The sequence below is a fragment of the Narcine bancroftii genome, chromosome 10 (genome assembly GCF_036971445.1).
Source record: "Narcine bancroftii isolate sNarBan1 chromosome 10, sNarBan1.hap1, whole genome shotgun sequence".
In the NCBI taxonomy this organism is placed as follows: Eukaryota; Metazoa; Chordata; class Chondrichthyes; order Torpediniformes; family Narcinidae; genus Narcine; species Narcine bancroftii.
This window is the reverse complement of record NC_091478.1, coordinates 95,475,079-95,498,658: the sequence shown is the minus strand read 5'-3', so window position 1 is coordinate 95,498,658 and position 23,580 is coordinate 95,475,079. Positions and strand designations below refer to the sequence as shown.

General features: G+C 41.2%; 1 protein-coding gene across 2 annotated transcripts in view; it reads right to left on the bottom strand.

Annotated features, from left to right (window-relative positions):
- The window catches only part of garre1 (granule associated Rac and RHOG effector 1), a 151,969-nt gene that overhangs the window by 121,360 nt on the left and 7,029 nt on the right, over window positions 1-23,580 (bottom strand). Inside the window, exon 2 of one of the 2 annotated variants that reach the window (XM_069902018.1) lies at window positions 14,433-14,601. The exons of the other annotated variant lie outside the window; for it this stretch is intronic. The gene's annotated coding sequence lies outside the window, so the exon portion shown is untranslated. The remainder of the gene's footprint in view (window positions 1-14,432; window positions 14,602-23,580) is intronic. 2 annotated transcript variants of the gene reach the window in all.

The following is a 23,580-nucleotide window of genomic DNA, read 5'->3' as shown; positions in this document are numbered from 1 at the left end:
ACAACAAATATCAAAAATCATGATATGCTGATTTTTTTCTCATTCTATTTTGTGTCCATTGAAAAGGCTTGCAGTAGGGAGAAACATCAATCCATTATAATCGCTCAATCTCCACCACAGCACCATATACATCTTTACATAAATAGTACACCCAGGTAAATAGTTCTTCTATAGCAACTAGTTCCAACAGCTACATATCAGATAGATCAAGGAAGCCTATTGGACCAGGATCCCATCCACCACCCCATCCCATCCCATCCACCACCCCATCCCATCCACCACCCCATCCCATCCACCACCCCATCCCATCCACCACCCCATCCCATCCACCACCCCATCCCATCCCATCCACCACCCCATCCCATCCACCACCCCATCCCATCCCATCCACCACCCCAACCCATCCCACCCACCACCCCACCCCATCCCACCCACCACCCCACCCCATCCCATCCACCACCCCACCCCATCCCATCCACCACCCCACCCCATCCCATCCACCACCCCACCCCATCCCATCCACCACCCCACCCCATCCACCACCCCACCCCATCCACCACCCCACCCCATCCACCACCCCATCCCATCCACCACCCCATCCCATCCACCACCCCATCCCATCCACCACCCCATCCCATCCACCACCCCATCCCATCCACCACCCCATCCCATCCACCACCCCATCCCATCCACCACCCCATCCCATCCACCATCCCATCCCATCCACCACCCCATCCCATCCACCACCCCATCCCATCCACCACCCCATCCCATCCACCACCCCATCCCATCCACCACCCCATCCCATCCACCACCCCATCCCATCCACCACCCCATCCCATCCACCACCCCATCCCATCCACCACCCCATCCCATCCACCACCCCATCCCATCCACCACCCCATCCCATCCACCACCCCATCCCATCCACCACCCCATCCCATCCACCACCCCATCCCATCCACCACCCCATCCCATCCACCACCCCATCCCATCCACCACCCCATCCCATCCACCACCCCATCCCATCCACCACCCCATCCCATCCACCACCCCATCCCATCCACCACCCCATCCCATCCACCACCCCATCCCATCCACCCCATCCCATCCACCCCATCCCATCCACCACCCCATCCCATCCACCCCATCCCATCCACCCCATCCCATCCACCCCATCCCATCCACCCCATCCCATCCACCCCATCCCATCCACCCCATCCCATCCACCCCATCCCATCCACCCCATCCCATCCACCCCATCCCATCCACCCCATCCCATCCACCCCATCCCATCCACCCCATCCCATCCACCCCATCCCATCCACCCCATCCCATCCACCACCCCATTCCATCCATCAGTGGTTGAGTGAATATCATGTTGAAAAAACACCACAGCAACTTAAAGCTACCCCAACAGCAATCAGAAATCTTCATCTGCCTTATGGAAGACTAAAGGCAATTTGTGTACACAGTAATATTCCATTTCTGTTTTATTGCATGACAATAAATAGTATCTGATGATAAGAACTACATCTGCACCCCCAAAGCACACACCATCCTGACTTGGAAATATAATTGGTTCACAACTGTGAAAAATATAAACATCCCATCTACAGATTACAAGCCGAGGTTTGACTTTAGGAATTGCTAGCAGACAGGAAGGAGCTTAAGAAAGGACTTAGGAGAGCTCAAAAGTGGCATGAGAAGGCCTTGGCATGTAGCATTAAGGAGAACCCCAAGGCATTCTATGCGTATATGAAGAACGAGAGGACGACAAGAATGAAAGTAGGGCTGCTAAAGGATAAGGGAGGCAACATGTGCCTGGAGGACCTTGATCACAGTGAGTTCAAAATTGAACAGGACAAAGTGTGCTGGACAATGTGAAATTAAGGAAGTGGAAGTGTTGGATCTTGTTAAAACATCAAGATTGGTACTCCCCAGGGCCAAATGCAATATACTCCATGCTGTCGTGGGAAATGAGAGAAGAGATAGTTGGGGCAATAGCTATGATCTTTGATTGCAGAAGGATTGGAGTATAGAAAATGTAGTCCCCTTGTTTAAAAAAGGTAATAGGGAGAATACTGAGAATTATAGACCGGTGAGTCTTACACCAGTGGTTTGTAAATTAATGGAGAGGATTCTTAAGGATAGAATCTATGAGCATTCTACTTAAGACTAGACAGCATGGCTTTGTGAAAGGAAGGTCATGCCTCATGGGTCCAATGAGTTTTTTTGAAGAACAAAAGAAATTGACAAGGGCAGGGCAGTACATGTGGTCTACATGATTTTAACAAGGCATTTGACAAGGTCCCCCACAAGAGACTCATCCAAAAAAATCATGAGTCACTGGATCAGTGGAAAATTAGCTGCATAGATTTTTAAAAATTGGCTTGTTGGAAGAAAGCAGAGAGTAGTAATGGAAGGAAAGTATTTTGCCTGGAGGTTGGTGACTAATGGAGGGCCGCAAGGCAAGGAAGTATTTTGATATTTAAAAATGTATTTTTTGTAAAAATACATAGGCAGAGAAGCAGAGCTTTTAATATTTTATATTGAGATGACTGCAAAGGGCAATACTATTCTGGGGTTTCTGGATTTCCTTCAATTTCACATCATTGGTAATAGTCAAACAGTTTTTAATCAGTTCTCACAAACAACCAAGTGGTATCAATGCATCCCTCTCCCACTAGATACAACATCTATGGGAGAAGAGCCTCATAGAGAGATTTGCATTCACTAAGTATTTATCCACATCCAATTTCTGCTTCAGCAACAAGTTCTTTGAACATCACTGCCTCACTGAAGGCTTTCCAATAAAGAAACTTGCCCTCACTGAAAGTGGCAAGAACAGTGGAAGTATTGAAGCAACAGACTAATTAATACACATGGGAGAAGGCGATAGGAGATTGGATTCAATAGATGAGAGATGGCTTGGATGAACAAAAGCATAGAGTTAGCTGGGCCAAATGGCTCAATCCTGGCTATTGTTTCGCTAGAGGATCTCATCCTTCACCCATCTGTCTGAAAATACTCAAATATTTCCTCCTCTACCTTTTTTTCAGTTCCCCACTTTTCTAATGGTTTCTCCATCAACCTGTCTCTCCACCTCTCACCTTAAAAACCTACCTTCTGCCCCTCTCCCAGCTTTTCTACATACAAAATTTTACTTTTTCCCTCTAGGCTTAACAAAACATTCAAACCCAAAACATTGACTGGCCATTTTTGCCCATGGATACGGTCTGACCTGCTGAGTTCCTCCAGCAGTTATCTGCTTAAGATTCCAGCAACTGTAGCTTTTGTGTTTCCTCTGTTTATCTAAAAATCAAACAGCTATTGGACCCTGGAACCTCCCCTTAGTACACTAATCATGGACTGCTCCTACAGCACAAAAGGACTGCAAGTCACCTTCCCAAAAATCCTGAGATCATAACTTCTGACAGAGAAAGCCAGGGTTACACCTTTGGAGATCACCAAGATGTGACCTGGAAGCCTGAGATTTCATAAAATTTTGAAGCCTTGCATAAATTGGACTGTGTGTGAGCCAAGAGCAATGCACCATAACTGAAACCAGTTCAAGTTCTCAGCATCCAAACGATAAGAAACGAACAAAAGATTAAAATAGGGATGATGTGGTTTGAAAGAACAACAGCAAATTTAGCCATTATTTACTAAGAACAAGTAGTGATTACAGGAATTATTGGTAAGACTCAAGTAAAAGTGTAAAAAGTATGAGAAGATGAAAGTTGGGGAACTTGCCAGGTGAAGACCAGCTAGGGCTCAATTTCAACATGCTCACTCCTTTAAATCTAAGCAGAACTTGCTAGGTAGTGTGATGTGTTTGGAAAGGTAAGATCATGTGAACACTGCATTACACCATATATTAACATTTAAGAATAGAGTACAGAATGGAAGAACATGCTTATAGTGGGTTGGTGAGAGGGGTGGGGGGGGTAGTGCAGAAGTGGAGAAGAATTGTATACTTAAGCCACATAGCTGTTTCCGCATGTCCTCCATAGCATTCAATCATTTTATCCTCTTACCAAAAAATCCCACCCTAGTTCATAACTATTTGCTCTGCCAAAAACAGTGATTGGAATTCTGCTGCTCAGGAAACACAATTACCACAGGTAAAAGCCGCCAGATAATAGGCTTGGAGACAAAAGGAGCTTTAACTGAAATCAAATAGCAGCAAATGCAAGGACAATGTGGCACAGGAATTCTGTAAAAAAAATATTGTTGCACTTCACTCTTTCACACCAACAGCTGAATCAGAACCTCCCACATCAGAGTTATTAGTAGCTGTGACAATTTGAGAGGCTCCCTTATGGGTGGTCATAGGTCAGAGTATAAATAAGCAAAGGATTTGGAAGGAAAGAGTCCCAGCCAAGTCATACTATGCTTTAATATACTGGCAGCACACACAAGTTCAATGCTCATCATTTATCATTTGAGGGCAACTAAAGTGCTTCGGCATGTTTGCCACTCAGCAATGTGGAAATCCATTACACAAAGCAGCTTTTCACACCTTTGTGAGCAGGTGCAATGATCAAACTGACAAACCACATGCCCACAATAAAGGGCACCATCAATGACCAGGAGGTTGAAAGGGGGGGAGGGGGGGGGGGGGGGAGGAGGGAAGAAAAAAAAACAAAAAACAGATTGTACTACTGGACTACATGTCCAATAGAGGCTATAAGTGGCATCTTAGGAGGATGGAGCCAAGGTTGGCAGGAGGTCGAGGGAATTCCCAAGATTAGAGCTAAAAATACAAAGTGATCAAATCCAACGATAAGCAAGGCCTGTTCTCACCTATCTCAAAGGAAGGATCTTCAATCTGTATTCTTAAATGGTTCTCTCCACAAATAATTAATGAGAGTTTATTGTCATACCTCTATATACATCAGTACAATGTATAGAGGCTCTGAAAATCTTGTTTGCTGCTGGTTCCCAATTTCATAAGACACTAATAGCATAATTATGACAGGAGAAAAAAGTAAAAATATAAAACAAAAATAAATAAATATTCACAGTTGCCAAGAGTGCAGAGGGACCTTTTGTGGTCCTGAGGTGTTGTAGATCAGGCAAGGGGAGTTTCTAGAGCCTGAAAGCATATAACGTAGATGCCTTCAAAGGATGGAAGGTTGATAACTAATGGACTTCACCGTCCTTCACCTGAACTGCCCATTATATTGGCAGAACTGCTCATTTTCGTTTTTTTAATTTTAAAAACTTTGAGATGCTGGAAATTTGATTTGCATAATACAAGGAGAGCCAGAACTGATTAGACATAGAAAAAAGGAGGAGAGTTGAAAACCACTGTGGGAATCGTGAAATCAGGGCCTTGGGTTATAACCTCAAGAAATGAACAGGGGTCAACATTCCCTTGGCTAAAAGTATAATTACTGCAGTGCTCCACTTCTAGTGCTCTATATTTTGCATTGAAATCCCAGAGTGTATCTGTCAAAAGAATACGGCCAGTGGTCTGAAAATAAACAGAACAGCGGAAATATGGGACTCAAACTGTAACAGAGTTCTAGAAACAGATATTATATGATGGCAACATTACAGACATACAAATAATAGAACACAATATATTTTTTAAAAATCATAAATCTGTTGTATTGCTCATGTAAAGAGTGCAAAACACTACTGTCATGACTGCAGTTCCTTTTCATAACAAACCAGGTAATGATGAAATAATTGTCATCCATATTTGCACCAAAATTTTTACCTGCTGTAGCTGAACAGGTATTTGTTAAGAGAAACTATGATAGTAATCTATTTGAATTAAATCAAAAGACAATAAATACACAAGATGGGTACAAATATTCATAGTAATCCTTTTTTTTAAATTTTTTATTTTTCACACCATAAATCACATTAACCATGATACACACTTTTTCCTTTTCACACATATACAGTTATTCATAGTAATCCTCATGCAATAAAAGTGACTTGCAAGAATGCAAACTGTCCTTTTGTGCAACAGGAGCAATCCATGATTAGTGTACCAAGAGGAGGTTCAAGAATCTGAAAGCCGTTGAAAAGAAATTGTTCCTGAATCTAGAGGTGTTGGTTGTCAAGCCTGTAGCTTCTGCCTGAAGATAGCAGTGAGAGTGGCAGGTCCCTTGGGAATGTTGACGCAGAGGGATCAGGAGGAGCAATTTCATACCGCCCTGAAAGTGGCAACACAAGTAAGTGGTCAGGGTGATAAAGAAGACCTTCACCCGTTGGGGTAGTGTATTAAAGTTGGGAAGTCGTGTTGCAGCTATAAAAAAAACTTGTTGGGCCACAGCTGGACTATTGCGTGCAGCTCTGATCACCATATTAAGAGAAGGATGTGAAAGCTTTGGAGAGGATGCAGAAGAGGTTCAACAAGATGTTGCCGAGATTTATGAGTATATCCATTCAGGAGAGGTTGGACAAACTGATCATTTTCCCTGAATTTTCAAGGCACAAGTGGAGAAATAGCACTGAAAACTCTTACATCCAACAGAGAGCAAAGTCAGCCCTCCAACAGAGCACTGGATGAGGCTAAAATGTTGTCGTCTTGTCCCTGATGTGGAACTTGAAACCATAACATTCTGCCTTAGAGTATCATTGGACTACAGCTATAATATCCATGAACCCATTCTTAGCGAGTTTGGGGCCTTTTCTGCCCTTCCCACCAAAATTAAACAGTTAAAGGCGTCATCAGACATAGGGATTTATTAATTTATCCTTTCACTTTGGCAGCTTTAAAAACAGCTGGATGACTTGAGACACAAGAGACTGCAGATGTTGTACTCTAGAGCAAATAACAATCTGTTGAAAGACCTATTACCCAGTCAAAGCAGAGGAATGTTTTTCCCTGATGAAGCAACACTCCCAAACCTTGAAACCAGTATGGAGAGTCAGCAAGGATCAAACTTTGCTTCCCTGCACAATTCTCAAGATTGATATTTGAGATGGGACCAGGTGGAAGACAAGATGGACAAAAAAAATCAAGATGGGTGTAAAGATATAGTGGCAGATAAACTTATCCTGATAGCAAGTTGGTTGCAATACACTTCCAGCATCAGTAACCGAAAAGAGAAATTATGAACACGCTTTTACTCATTTCTCTAAAACATAGGAGGCCATAGTAATTCAAGTCCATGCCAGTTCTTGGAACAATTCTATTCCACCCTTAATTTTTCTTTGTAATTTCTTCTAGAGTCAGTTATGCAGCCAACTTGTCCATACCGAGCACATCATCTACCCAAACTAATCTCATTTGCCAACATTCAGGCCCACCCCTCTAAACCTTTCCTATCAATATCCCTGTCCAAAAGCCCTTTAAACATTACAATTGTAACCATCTCTACCCCATCCTCTGGCTGTTCACCCTACATATCCACACCCTCTGTGAAAAAGTACTCCTCAGGTATACCTGAGGTACTCCTTAGATACACAGGACTGGAGCAGGCCAATAAGTCCGTGCCAGCCAATTTACACCTCTTTAGCCTGAGCCCTCAGAGAAAACCCACGCAGACGTGAGAAGAACATACAAACTCCTTACAGACAGCATGGAATCTTTACCCTCTCATCTTAAACCTAAGGCTCTAGTTGTAGACTTTTTTATCCTCGGAAAAAAAGTGACCACCCACCTTATCTGTGCCCCTCATGAATTTATATTCTTCTCCCTGCCATGCTACAGGGAGAAAAGTCCCAGCCTATCCAGTCTCATCTTACAACTCAAGTCCTTCAGTCCAGCAACATCCTTGTGAATCTTTTCTGCACCCTCTCCACATTACTGTAACCTCTTCCCAGATTCTTCTACTAACTTAGTGGTTAATCGACCTACCAACCCACTGGATTAGGATGTGAGGCAAAGCCAAATCACATGGAGAACATGTAAATGTCACACAGACAGCAGCAAAGTCAGGATTGAACCTGGGTCAATGGAGGTGTGAGGCACTACTAAGTTGAGCCTTGTAAAATTGCACACAGCACATCAAACTAAGACAATAATAGTAGAAAAGCATTGCTGGAGAAACTCAGCAGGTCAAACAGTGATACTTTGATGAAGCCTTAAACGTCAGTTAAGGTTATTTTTATCTTTGGTATATAAAGGATGCTGTTTGATCTGAGTTTCTCCAGCATTGTGTTTTTATTGTGTTCAAATGTATCATGGGTGTAGGTTAATTGGGTGGCATGGATTCGTGGGCTGAAGTGGCCTGTTACTGTGCTGTATGTCTAAATTTAAATTTTAAAAAATTAAAAATTTTAAATATCATATAAATTATATCATATATATGTGAGGCATTTACAGTCCATTCAAAGCAAACTTCATTAAATATGATGTTTTAAAATGGGAAAACTCCTTTTAAAACTCCTTGCTGGGAGTTGCCCGCATCCTATGTGATGAACCGATACTGAGGCTACTTACGTAAAAGGGGATGGGGACAAGATACTGAAGATTTTGTGCTTCCAGCAAGTTCAAGTAGAGCATGCAATGAAATTGAAAGGTAATCTTACAAAAGGAATTGGACCTACACATGAACAGAAGACAAGAGACTTTTGCAACAAAAATAGAACTAATTGTATATCTTTCAAAAGAGAGTACACGGGTTTAACAGGACCAACTAACTGTCTCTTTCAGATCTATCGTCTTCATCACAACTTGTTGAGCAGAAAGAAGTTATTACATCTTGGCTAAAGATGCAATGCCTTATGGAGGAAGGGCAACTATCTAAGTGCAAGGCACTCATCAAGGTATTCCACAGCAAACTCTCTTGTGGCCACTTCAATAATTCTGACAAAGACTTCACATACTTCAGTCAAAACTAGTCCTGATGTGAAATTTCAGCCAAAACACCAGTCCCAAGTATCAGTAATGCTGAATGACCAAAGCTTTGGATCCATTACAATGCTGTAATCCAAATGTAGATTCAAGTGACAAAAGCCACAGCAGTAATCTCAATGCATTTTTTTTTAAAAAAAAACAAGCCTTAAAATCAGTATGAATTCTTTGAGTGAATTCAATCTCAGCTGGTCATGTCAGCTGTTGCAGATCAAAGAGAAGGCCAATTAAACAGTGCACAAACTCTAGCCAATCATCCAGGGAGCACTGCATTGTTACAGGTGCTTCTGCTAACTGACATCCATCTAAATGTTTAAATATAGATTTGAGATTCCATGTGAAAAAAACAAGGACTCGACATAAGCAACAAAGAAAGGAAATTGTTGATCTGACCCGAACCCCATGGGTTGGGCTGTCCCCAATGTTCTCCAAAACCTAATTTGAAAGAAACATCAAAAACTTTCAAGTACATTCTAAAGGTTGCTCAGTATCAACTATGTACATGCTTAATATTGAGCATACTGTGACTGTCTTATTCACAACACCTTCTTCACTAAAGCAGAAATCATGGTAGCAGTTTATTACACATCAACCAGCATGTATAACCATGCATTGTTAGGGTCAAGTACAAAGACAAAACGGTTAAAGAAAACAAAGAATTTACAGAATGTTCACCCAATTAAATTCCTTCAAAGACATCAAACCGCCCACCAGGGTTCCATAAAGGGTGGTCAGATTCCAGCTTAGTTACACAAGAAACCCTCCTTTGCAAGTGTACTGAACTATTCATGGGAACAGTGAAAACAAGGCACAGCTCTATCTTTTCCACCAAGCACTTCCCTGCTGATCAGTACAGATATAACCGTTTACAGCACGGAAACAGGCCACGTCGGCCCTTCAAGTCCGTACCGGTTCACTTGAACAACTCCACTAGCTCCTCCGCAAACTCCTGAGGAAGTAGAGGCTTTCTTCATGATTCCATTCATGTGATCTAATTTTCCACAGCCAACTCTTTCTCCATTGTTTACTCAAATCAAGTGCAGACCATTATTTCAGAACTCAGTTATAATTTATCAAAAAACATAAAAAGCATACAAAAATGTAAAACCAACCTTCTGCATCTTTCTCCTTCACCCCCCCCCAACATCTCAAAGATATGCTGGGAGGTGAATTGACTAATTACACCCCAGTGAAGGTGAATAGGTGAATGACAAAAAAAAACTAAGAGCAGTTGATGTGCATGTGAGAGAATTAATATTGGGTAACTAGAAGTGGCCAAGGCTTTGATGACAACTTTACGTCATTCTTCTCGCTTGAAGATATGTCTAATATGTCAGAGTGATGTTAAGGGTGTAGTAGTAGGTAAGGACCTCAATACAATCACCATCACAGGAGAGATGGTGGGTCAAAAGTTATACAAGTCCCCTGATCTTGACGGAATGCTAAAAGAAATGGCAGGTTATATTTCATAGATGGACATGAGAAAACTTGGCAAAATTTTCTGGACAGTTGGTGGATTGGGAGAAAGCAAAAGTCACTCCACTGTTTAAAAACAAAGGACATCTACCAGCCATTTTCAACCTTTTTTGGAAGAGGCTCCCTTCAGACTCTGCTCAAAGTTATGGGTCTTCTCCCCTGTGAAGCAGTCAAGTTCTGGTTTCTTCCAAACTTCTCTCCGACTGACCACAAACATTAAAAAAAAATTGTTATGTGATGTGAAAACAAGGCTTTTTCTTAAATGTGCTGTATCCCCCAGGTGGGGGGGTTGGGGGGGGGGCGGTTGATGTAATCTAAAGGCAGGTAATTACAGGCCTATAGTCAGAGATATCCTTGAAGCTATTATTGGGGAAGAAATAGCAAGACATCCATATAGAAATGATTCCATCAGGCAGATGCAGCATGGATTCAGGAATGGAAGGTCACATTTGACAGATTTTAGGAGCTCAGTGATAGAGGGTAAAAAGTGGAAGTTGTATACATGGATTTCCAGAGAGCGTTTGATCAGGTTCCACTTAAAAGTCATCCATAAAGATACATGGAGTTGGGGGTAATATATTAGCATGGATAGAGGATTGGTTAATCAATAAAAGACAGAGTTAGGATAAATGTATGTTTCATTGGTTGGCAATCAGTGGTGATCAGTGTTCTGCAGGGGTCAATGCTGAGCCTGCAACTGTTCACAATATACATTATTTGCAAGATTGCGAATGACACTAAATTGAATGGAAAAGCAATGGGCACAGGGGATGCGGAGAGTCTGCAGAGAGAAATAGCTAGGTTAAATGAGTGGGAGAGGATCTGGAAGATGGAGTGCAATTTTGGTAAATACAAGGTCATCCAATTTGGAAGGAAAAATAAAAGATCAGGTGTATTCTTGACCAAAACTCCTCGACAGGTATTTTACTAACATTTCCTTCTTGAAATATTTAAATTCAGAATACCAATATAATATTAGGTATTTCTTTACACATCTTTAGATCTTCACATAAAAAATGGGAATCTGTGCCACACGAGAGACAGGAGACCTGTCTCAACACTAAAATTGACTTTGGTAGTTTTAAGTTATGAAGATAAGAAGAATGTTAGGGGCTCTGAGCACACTTGATTTCCAATTACCTCTTAAGAGTCAAATGGCCAGGCCATCAAACAGGAGTGAATCTGATCAAATTTAGCTGTGATGGCACTGAAGTCAAATAAAACTGTGCCAGACTCACATCCACAATACTGTATTGTCAAGAAGGATCAGTGGCTGCAGGGCAGAGTGCTGGATGAAGAGTAATAACTTCACTGGAAAAGTGCTGTATGCTTGGATTCCTTAACTTCGTTCCATCCACAATACAAGGCCACACTTGGAATAGACTGTGCATTTATGGTAACCACATTACAGGAAAGTTTTGAATACCTTTTAAAGGATGCAGAAGAGATTTACCAGGATGCTGCCTGGATTCAGAGGGTGGACAAACTTGGGCTATTTTACCTGGAGTGTTGGAGGCTATATCTGACAGAAGTTTATAAAATTATGAGAGGCATGGAAAGGGCAAGCAGTCAGAATCTTTTTCCCATGATTTAAAAAAAAAGTCAAATACTAGAGGATATGCGTTTAAGTTGAAACAGGGAAAAACCTAAATGAGAAGGTGGGGGGGGGGGGAGATTTTATTTTAACCAGTGAGCGGGAGATGCCTGAAATGAACTGCCAGTGGGAATGGCGGAAGCAGACATATTTGATAGACGCGCATGGAATGTGGGGGGGGGGAGAGAGAAGAAGAGACTTTGTTTAGCTTGGCATCATATACAGGACAGACATCATGGGCTGAAGGGCCTGTTCCTGTGCTGTACTGTTCCATGCTCGACATGAAGAGGTATGGACAGAGGGACCAACTCACTGGTTCTTGCACAGTATCTGCATGGACAATGAACTAAATAGCTTCCTTCTGTGATATAATCCACTTGAGAATTATTTGTTATTAGAGGAACATTGGGATTGCTTGAAATAAAAATGACAAGGTCCATCCAGTTTAATTGGCCTCCCTTAACTGTCACATGATCCAACAATAAGGGAGTTGACCATCTCTGAATTTGAGAATCAAATTTTCAATAATTACTATATAGCCATGAAAGAATTAAAACCAGGATACAGGCATTTTATGTGTTTGCCAATACAATTTGTACCTCTCTTATCCAGCGCTCTGTTGCCGTTAGTACAGACTGTGCGGAACTCAAACCCCAGTCCTGATCACTGGTGCTGTAAAGGTGTTGCGCTAACCGTGCCATCCCACAGTATTATTTCCTGTTTTAACCTTTGGTATGTTTAGATAGGGGACTCCCCTTAGGGGTCAATTTCTGTTTTCCAGCATTTTCTGTAGTTCCGCAATGGCCAGGTCCCAAAGTCGCCGGATTAAAGAGGTACACTATACCAACAACCAGTCAAATTGTGAATCATAATATGCTGAGCAGAGACTGTGGGTGGGAAAAATTGAGGAGTTGGGAACAGAGATTTAAAAAGTCAAGGAAAATTATCAGAGACTAGCAGCAACATTGCTATTTGCAATTTAACAAAAAAACAATCTGCTGGAGGAACTCAAGTGGGTCAGGCAGCATCAGTGGGAGAAAAAGAATGTTCCACATTTCAAGTTGGAATCCTACATAGAGATGATTCCATTCTGTTCCTCCCACTGATGGTGCTCAACTGGTTGAGTTTCTCCAGAAAATTGATTTTAGTTCCAGATTTCATCATCTGTAGTCTCTTGCGTCTGCTTTTCACTTATAAAACAAATGACACACCTTATTTTTGAAAGATGGGACATATAATCACAAGTTTAATTCAACCAACTGCTCAAACTCTTGGCAAAACATCATGGCCAAAGAGCCTGTAGTGTTCTGTAATATTCTAGGTTTTAAAACCCAAGCTGCTCATTTTCACCCTCTGTAATCAAGAGCAACAAGCAAAAACCAACTTTGAATTCTAAATTCTCAAAACAGGAATTCAATAGCACCAAGGTCTTCAGGTATTTATTCATGCAATAAATCAGGAGTATTTGCTCCCATATTCCTCGAGTGCTCAGTCAGTCCGAGTCGTCTTCAGTACTTTTACCCAGGAAGTTGTGGTGCAGAAATTAAGTGTTAGCTTCTGCAGGGAGAGATGCTAAAGGAGAATGCTGCCACACACCAGCCACCCAGTTTACCTGAAGCCAGGCAAATTTCATTTCTCATAGGAGCCTCTGTAATATGGATACAAGCTCATAGATTTAAGACCCAGTATAAACAGGAAGGGATTCAACCAAAACAAATTGAAAGAGGCACTTTTACTTATATTGAGGGGCCTTCATCCAACAATCCAAAGCTTTTTGTTTGTTTACAAATCTGGTTTCTTTCAAAATTATAGATCTCCAGCCTAAATGCCAGAATACTCCCTTTCAGCAAGATTTAAACAGCCAGACATCTGGACCAGCTCCCATCTCTCAAACTCTGGTGAATTTCATTCATCTCAGGGTTGGGAATGCAGTGACTCGACCTCCAATCCTGAAAAAGCAGAGTTGCTCCTGTTGACCACAACCACAGGATGCACAGAGTGAAGGGCCTCTTAACCAAAGCACAGAAGGATGAAAGAACACAGCAGCCCATCAGTTCAAACTGTGCCAGTTCTGCAAGAGCAATCTCAAGACTATTCTCACCAATACTGTCAATTATTCTCTAAATTTCTCTTTGGAGGTGCTGATTCCACTGCCCATATAGTCAGCAGATGACAATAATGCCAAGCAAAAAAAAAAAATCCTCACATTCCCCCCACACACCTCAGCCTGGAGAGAGAATATCTTTTGCAGAAACACTTACACTTTTAAAAAACGTTGAAAGCTCTTTGTTCCATGTAGGTATGTATCTCAGACTGGGCGCCAAGAAGACCAGGAAGATTGGGGGTCTTTTGGCCTCTGCTCAGCAGTATGACAGGGTTCAGGCTATCATCCCATTTGAAGCTGAACCTAATCCATCTAGTTGGAACTCCGCAGGCCTCACAGCATCCATAGGGCCTGAGCCCTTCCTCAAAGTGAGACTGAAAATTAAGAGGTGTCTGAATTAAAGGCTAGGAAAAGAAAGGGGAAGGAGTACAAACCTTGAAGAAGGGCACAGGCCCTCTGATGGACACTGCAAGACCAGCTGAGTTCCTCCAGCATTTCTGTGTTTTGACTACAATCACAGCCCTTCGTGTTTCATCCCCAATCCATCAAGTGTTCTGAGATCCCTTCCCTGTGATCTTCTCCAGATCTCCACCTCTTGATAATCTGCACATTTTTGGGAAGAGGAACATGCATCACCTGTAAATGTTGATATTTTTAAACCAAGCAAACGTACCGGCAGTGTCTCAACAAAGCCATCTGGGAAATGGACGCAAAACTGAATCAAAACAAACTCCCATCTCAAACACAAGACCCTAATGTTATCACTACCATTCAATTCTTTAATCTTGATTAAAGTCCACAGATCCATAACCATCAGCAAATATCTCATTTTGCTTTACACCCAACTCTGCCAAAGGTCAAAGCACCCAGATAAAACCTGGGCTGTCAGTCAGTGCTGCTATTGAACTGAATTCCTGATATGAAGGTTAAATGTATTGACCCTTCTGATTGGTGAGATGATAGGGCTTAAAAGAAACAGCTTTATATAGTGGGCCATAGCAGAATGAAGTTAAAAGGACTGCAGGGGAAAACACAAAAATATAGTTTTAGAGGAACATGACTGGGATAGAGAAGGTAATGGGATTACTTTTGAAATGCTCCACTCAGTCCACCCCATTTCAATGCAGGAACTAATTAACTGCAACACTCACCTCAGGTAACAATGAATATTTATTTATTCTTTTATATTTATTATCTTTTTCTGTCTCCTAGTGCATTCTGGTAGCTTATACCATCATTTCTGGTGTATTTTATGTACCTGTGCAGCTGCAGCAGGAATGAATTTCAGTCCATTTTATGATGAGTTTGACATTAGATGTAAAAACACACCAAAATTCTGGAGGAACTCAGCCGGTCTTTTCAGCGTCCATAAAAAGCAAAGAAATTTTCCTGATGCTATGGGCCTGAGTCTTTCTTCAAGGAATAAGCAGAATGAGTTTGAGATGATCAAATATACAAGTTCAGGCACTGGAATGCTCTGCCACAGAGGGTGGTAGAGGCAGATTCGCTGACTATGTTCAAAAGAGAGTTAGATAAGACTCTTGTGGGTAACGGAGTTAAGGGTTATGGGGATAAGGCTGGAAAGGGGTACTGATGGTAATGATCAGCCATGATCTAAAATGGCGGTGCTGGCCCGACGGGCCAAATGGCCTACTCCAGCTCCTATTGTCTATTGTAACTACAATAGTGTACAATAAATTATCCCAGTATGGAAAATATAATAAATAAATAATAGATGAATATTCACAGTTACAATTAGAGCAAGAAAGAAAGCAGTGTTTCAATACTGCAGATTTTTTGGTGGTCCCAGAGTAGTTTACAGTGAAGATAGTATGGGGATATTCAAGAATCTGATAGCCATTGGATTAAAAAAAACATTCTTGAACCTAGACAGGTACTTCTGCTGCCAGTAGCAGTGAGAAGAGGTTGTGACCAGGGTGATAGGGGTCCTTTATGATGTTGGCTGCTTTCTTATGTATATGACAAAAATTCATCTCAAAGGGACTGCCACAATCCCAGAGAGTCTCAAAGCACTTCACAGACTACAACATAAGCAATAATTGGCCCAGAAACAGCAATGTGATAATGACCACATCATCTGCTTTTTTAATGATATTGAATGATAGACACATTAACACTGCACAACTGCCCTTGTCTTTGATGTCAACCCAGAGGATCTTTTTTTTTTTTTAAATCACACTGAGGATGCAAACCAGAACATCTCAATGAAAGGCAGCAATGCTCTTCATCTTGCACAGAACGGTCAGATTCGACTTTTGTGCTCAACTCTAATAGGCCTCAACCATCTGCAGCACTGGAACTTACAACAATATTTACTTTTTAAAAGATATTACAGGCCACTTACCAACCTGAAAATAAATTGACATCCAGAAGATCCAGCAGTTTATATTTTTGCTGACAGCCCAAGTTCAAGGGTTTAAGAATTTCTCCCATTGCTTAAGGCTCCACTTTTTGCACCAACCCATGTTTCTGCAGATTGATTGATGGCCACCAGAGCAAAAGCCAAAAACACAGAGACAATGTTCCTGAAATAACACTTAACTGTACGATTGCAACTATTCCAAAAGGGTTTTTTTTAAAAGAATCATCAGCTTCAAGCCTCAGAACCTCACGCGATCACATACTTTGTCATCTCACAATCCACACTGTCGGCTACAAATTTTACATTTCCAATAGCGGACAACATTGCTTCTTCCTGTAATCCAACCTTAAACAGAGCAACCGCTTAATACTTTACTCACCTTTTATCTACCCTTTCCACCTTGCTTTTTACTGCAGGTCCCTCATACTGATAGAGGCTCTCCAGCCCTTTGCATTGGTATGGTCTCTTTGGAATGGCTACACAAAAGTCCCACTTTCCATGGTCATTCCCCAATCCAATCTTTTTATCCCCCTCCCCATCAATTTTTTTTTCAATTATGACGCATCTTTCCATCACTTTTTCAAGCAACACATTCCAGATCAAAACATGCCACTTAAAACAAGTGGTTCTTTTGCTATTTCAGCTTTATTTGTTCTTACTAATCCTCCTTCCAATGGAAACAATTTCTCTTTACCATGCCTATTAAATATCTCTTCCATTTCTCAACAACCAATCTTGCCTGGAATTTTTTTTTTAAAGTGTCAAATAAGTGAAGTGCCTATTTGGGCTCCTAATATCAACTGCCACAAGAGCCTCTTCTGTCCCACCCAAACAGTGAAATGCCACACATAGAAACTACCCCCATCATACACCACAGAATCTGGAACACAGGGATAAAAAGCCTCCAACTCTTCAGAACTCCCTCATTCTTGGTTACACTGTTGGAAAAAGTTTACAGGTTCAAGGTCATATCCAGTGAACCAAATGATTATACAGTACAGATTGTACAACCTCACCTGTCCTGTATACCGAGACATAGAAACCAAGCACCCAGTGAACATTTTGTACCCTCCTATGTGTCTCCACTCATATTTCTTCACAGCGTGGAGTTATTATTTTCTAACAACACCAAAGTACTTTCCTAACTGAACATTAGAAGGTGGGCATGCAACTACACAGCAATATCACCTCAGCAAAAGTCTAATGAACAATTAAGCACAACAAATGATGATGAGGAATATAAATAATATGAATTATCAAAACCAGGGTCATGATTCTCTAAAACTCAGGAGGAAGTTAAATTGATTATGTCTAGTGTGACAGATTGTTATATTTTAGATTGTATATAGATGTTTTAAAGGAGATAAATTGTGGCAGGTTTTTAGTGTAGGTCACATACAAACACTTCACAAGAGATCGCATTAAAATACTGGAGCGCTGCTCAATCCAGACAGGCCTGGCTCTGAGTGCCTTTGCAAAAACTTTGAAGAGTGCCCAAGGGACTTCACTAATGAATTGCTGTTTTGAAAAGCAACAGATGAAAGAACTCAAAGGATTAGGTCCGGAGCGCAGACTGTTTGAGTGCAGTTTGCAAGCAAAGAGGGAGTCAAACAGGCTTTTCTCAGAGAGAGAGAGAGAGAGAGAGAGAGAGAGAATTCAGTTCTACAGTCAGCAGCAGCAGCTGGCACTGGAACAGGACAAGCTGGCAAACGTTTGGAAAAAACCCATCTTGAAGACGGGTTGTGAGTTCTTAGTTCAGCCTGGTCAAAGCCCTTATGGTCCATACAAGAGGAGAGGACTGGCTGCCTAATGTTTCACTTGAAATAAGGGAAACAAAAGAACTCCGTGGCGTCCTGAAAGAAAAAGGTTATCATCTGGAAAACCCTGATGGGAGCAAGTTTCTTCGGCAAGACACTGACTTGGCTGAGTAAAAGGAATATCTCTCTCTGAAAACCGATAAGAACCTTCCTGAGTGGTAACCATCTACCTTTCAAGGGCCAAAGCCTGGTGAAATTCATGAATCTTAAATTCTGTGCACAGTATAAGAATTGCCTACAACCAGTGAACTTGGAGGAAGAACTTTTCTAAACTTATTCACACATTACATACATGTGCACTTAGAATTAGAAGGAGGGTTAAGTTAGGTTAAGTAAGTTAATAGTAATAAGTTAGAGTTTGATCCTGTTTTTATTTTTAAAGATAATTATTAAGTATCATCTGTCTTGGTGAATTTCTATCACTGCTGGGTTTTGGGGTCCTCTGTGCTCGTAACACTAGTGACCAATGTTCAAGCTGCAGTGACGGACATCAGGCTACATCTTCAAGCAGCATGGCTATTTCCATAACGTTGAAAGTGAAGACAACAGCAAAGAAAGGAAATAAACAGCAAAAAGAGATAAGCTCGCACTTGGGAAACTACTGATACAGGGCACAGTTTTAAGGTGAGAGGGAGAAAGCTGAAAGGAATTGTGCGTGGCAAGTTTTATTTTACATAAGGAGTAATAGGTGCCTGGAATCTTTGTCTTTGGCTTGGCTTCGCGGACGAAGATTTATGGAGGGGGTAAAAAGTCCACGTCAGCTGCATTGCCAGAAAAAGTAGTAGAAGCAGATATGATAACAATGATTAAGAGGCATTTAAATCGGCTTATGAACGGGCAGGAAATGGAGGGGTTTACACCATGGCAGACAGATATGTATCTTAAATTAGCATCATGGTTAGCTCAGATATCATGGGGTTTTGCTGTGTTGCACCATTCAATATTCAAAAAAAAACTAGACTCCAGAGTGAATGACATGAATTACAACAGGGTCTAGTTAAAGACATTAGTACAGATACATTAAAGAGAAGCTGGACAAGAATGAGGGAGAAAGAAATAGAGGTTTCCTCTGTTAGGATTAGACAAGGAAAGGCAGGAGATGGAGATGGCTTGGCTTGGGCTGCACATCTGACATAATCCAATACAATTCCATGATGACTGAGAGGAAGCTCACAAGGAACACAGGATAGTTGGTCCAAAACGTTCTGACTCTGTGTTGTATTCGATGAAAAGGAATGAAAAAGCAATCATATTCCTGACTAAGAGCTAAGTCATTCTCAACTTTATTTTTGGCTATGGCCCCCTTAGGACTCTGTTCAGTTTATGGGGTCCCTTCTTTGTAAAGCAGTCAAGTTTAGTTGATTTCTTCCATACTTCTCTCCTACCGATTACATAAAGAACAAAAAATATTTTATGATTTCAGTCCATGGCCCACATTGAGAATGAATGGTGTATTTATGTATGAATTATCCCACCCTCAAAGCTCCTTCTCTGGACACAGTGGCCCAAATACTCTGCCATACATCTACAATATAGACTGGCCAAAGCTTCAGAAAGATCAATATTGATTCTGTTGGCAAGAATCTACAGGAACATCCCAGGCTGAAGGGTCCATTGTGTATAAAATGCTGACTCGTATCAGACATGAACCAGGATTCTAACTGACCCACCCTGAATTCAGCAAAAGAATGCAAGCTATCCACAGCATTATTTCTTTAAAAACAATCATAATCTTTCAAAGGTCCCAGTGATCTCACCAACCCAGTGGACCATCAAGGGAAGTTTGAATCTACAGTATAGAGCGGAATCAACAGTTCTAGCACAAATTTGCTGCACTCCAGGTACTAGATCACTCAATAGGAACATTAACCATTTTATCAGTAAATGACAGCTGCAGAAACAGCACTGGTATTTCAAAATGCCCTGCCCACCTTGTTACCATCACACAGAGTTACTTCCACATCTCACAAATTCAAGACAAGAGAATATTTCACAATTACCAGTAACGTTCCTGCAACTGCAGGAGAAAATAATCAAACCACAAGAGACCATCTATGACCGGGTTTTAAGAAATGCCCTCATCCATTAACAGACAGTTAAATAAGAAAATCTGCAGATGCTGGGGTCAAGTGCAATACATTAATGGGCAAGAGAAACTTAGCAGGTTAGACAGTATCCATAGGAAGTAAAAAGCAATAACAATTTCCATATTCCTAACAAAGAGCTCAGGCCCGAAACACTGATTGGCTTTTATTTCCTATGAATGCTGTGTAGCCTGCTGAGTTTCTCCAGCACTTTAGTGTATTGCAGTGTAGCTAGTCAGTCAACATTTTGGGTAGAAGTCAGTCTTGATAAAGGGTCCCACCCCAACATTGACTATGTCTCTCTCTCTCTTTTCTACACTCAAGATTCCAGCCCCTAAAATTCTTGTGTTTAAATGGTGCAGTTGGTTTCAGTCCACCAACGTTGCCCGATCTAGAACAGGCCCTTCAATCCACCACATTGCGCTTATCTATGGAAACCTTCTCCCCAACAATCTAATCCTTCCTGACCTCATAGCCCTCTACTTTTCTTTTATCTATGTGCCCCTCTAAGAGTATTTTGAACTTCCCATTTGTATCAGCCTCCACCACCACCACCACCCATGGCAATGTATTTCAAGCACAAACCACTCTCTGACGTCTCCCCTAAATGTTCCTCCATTCACCTTAAACAGATATACTATGGTATTTGTAAAAACACAATGCAGACAGACCAATAAAGGAAGAATATTGAGGGATCGAACAGCAAGGCATGAAGCTAAAGAGGAAATACAGGTTGACCTCGATCTAGTTGAATAATGGAGCAAGTTCAGAGTCACAAAAAGACATTCCAAGATTTTGCAATCTCCATAAACACTGAACATCTACCACCCCATAATCAGGACACTTCCCAATTACCTACTTCCTTGCTAATTTACACTAGCTCATTATATCACATTAAAAATCCTCACCACTCATTTCCATCTCCAAAACCTTCCCACCCCATACAGTCTGCCCCAGCACTAACTGCATGAACCTAATTTCCCTCCCCACCCTTCCAGCCCCCAATCTTTCATTCTAAAACTCAATGGTTTAAACCCCTTTGATTTGCTGTTCCCAGCTCCACCTTCAAAAGAGTTCTCAAAACTTGATGAAGTCATTCCCCTGTCCTAACCCTTCATTGTTAAGTAACAACCCAATTTACTAATCCTCCCCACATATAGGTTTTTCTTCAGAAATCTCAAACCAACATTCTTTATAAAATCAATAAGCCATAGGAAGTGGCCATTAAGCTTGTCAAGCCTATGGTGGCTCTCAGTGCATCAATTCTGCCAGGCTCATTGACCTGTGCTTTCGCCAGGAAAACCACCTTTCAGATGAAACATTCACAGCGACACACAAGAGACTGCAAATGCTGGGATGTGGTGCAAAGAAAATCTGTTGAAGGAATTTGACCATCAGAGCAATATCACTGGGAGAAAAAAAAAATCAACATTTCAGTCTGGAGAAAGATGGGGACCAATGGTGACCCCACCTGAAATTAGTGAAAATGAACAGTTTGGATGGGAAATGCATCCAAATTTATAAAAGAGCGAAAGTGCAAAACCAGGGTTCCAGAGGTCAAAGGGAAAGATGGAAGTCCAACTCCCTTCTACTTATAGCACGATGGACTGCAGAAATGAACAGCTGCATACCTATGGAAAAATAATCTCATAACTTAAAGTTCTGGCAGTCATACCTGAAATACAGGTTGGCCACGGTCTAGTTGAATAATGGAGCAAGATATGACTGGGTCATATATAGGGTCCCAGATACAGTCATAAAAAGGAACAAAAAATGGGTATAAAAATAACTATTATAAATATAAAAACGTAGTTTCCCCAACTGTACTTGATACACTCAAAATATATATAAGCTCTGACAGTGAACTAATCTGGATGTATGGAAGGGGAGGAGGGAGGGAGTATTTTGTTTTTGTTTGTTGTGTTTGTGAGAAAATGTTTAATATATTGTATATTTAAAATAGCTCTGTAATTTTTTGAAAAGAAAACAAAAAATATATAAAAAAACATTTCAGTCCGGAATATCAAGACATCAATAGCCCCAACTATAATGCCTGGGAGAGCCAAAACATTCCATGAGGGTTCCCCCTCCCCAGAGAGTGAGCAATCCTTAGAGCCCCCTTAGGCCAATATTTTCCACATTACCCGCTGTTCCCTCTAAGCTGGCGAGTGTGTGCACACGCACACACATTTTGCAACCAGAGCTCAAAGGAAATTTATGTGCGCACAAAAGGTTAGTTACCTAAAATAATGATTCCTTAAAATCTTAACTAAATATATTACTTTGTAGAATGCAATCATACTTATGTTATATTAAAACATGCCAAAACAGTTTCATTAGCTACAAGAGATAGGCTGTACCAAAATGATCAAAACAATTTCATGTTTACATTTACACATTCAGTGTGCACATATTTTTGTCACAGGAAAAGAAAGATTTTTGTACACACTGACTACTAAAAATTAGAGGGAACATTGCACATCACCATCGGGTCAGTTCAGTGACTGCAGATGCCGAAAAAGAACATTGAAGTTTTCACCAAATCAAGCACCAAAGGTGCTCAATAGTTCAGGCCCACACGCAGGATCGTAAATGGACACATCAATATCCACGTTTTGCCTCCACAGATGCTGCTTGGTCTGCTGAGTTTTTCCAATAATCTGTTGTTTATTCTATGATCACACAGTGATGGGATCAGTTTGTAGCTAACTTGTTCCCTATCGCTTCAGAGTACTTGAAAGGCTGTAAAGCCCAGTGGGGCATCCCACCAATATTGCCCAAGTTCTTCTTACACCAGATCTCCAACGAACAATGAAAGAGACCAGAGTAAACACCATCAATCAAGATGAAAGGTAATGATGAACATACACCTCTGAAGTGAATACTCTCAAGCTACAGAAGTTCATGTGCTTTACTAGTATTACTGTAGAGTCCAAAATAAACCAAACATCAACTTGTGGAGTCGAGGAATAAGGATTTTGCACAGTTAGTCTTGCCACCAATATACCACATAGACTTGTGCAAAAGACAAATTTTATAGACCATTTTTTAATGTTAAATTTATGGGGTCAACTATTACATGGATACTACTTTTGAGAGGCTGAAATTCACACTAGAATCCAAAATGCAACATCAGTAGTGGAAGTTCAAATGATCTCTAAACAAATAAAAAACAAAAACACAATGAATTAAATTAATAATAGTCTGCACATCAAAAAATGCTTCCTAGCAGTGAAGGCTGGGACTGCGGTAGATATCTGCGTTGTCAGTAGTCCCGATTGGCTTGTGATCGGGGCCA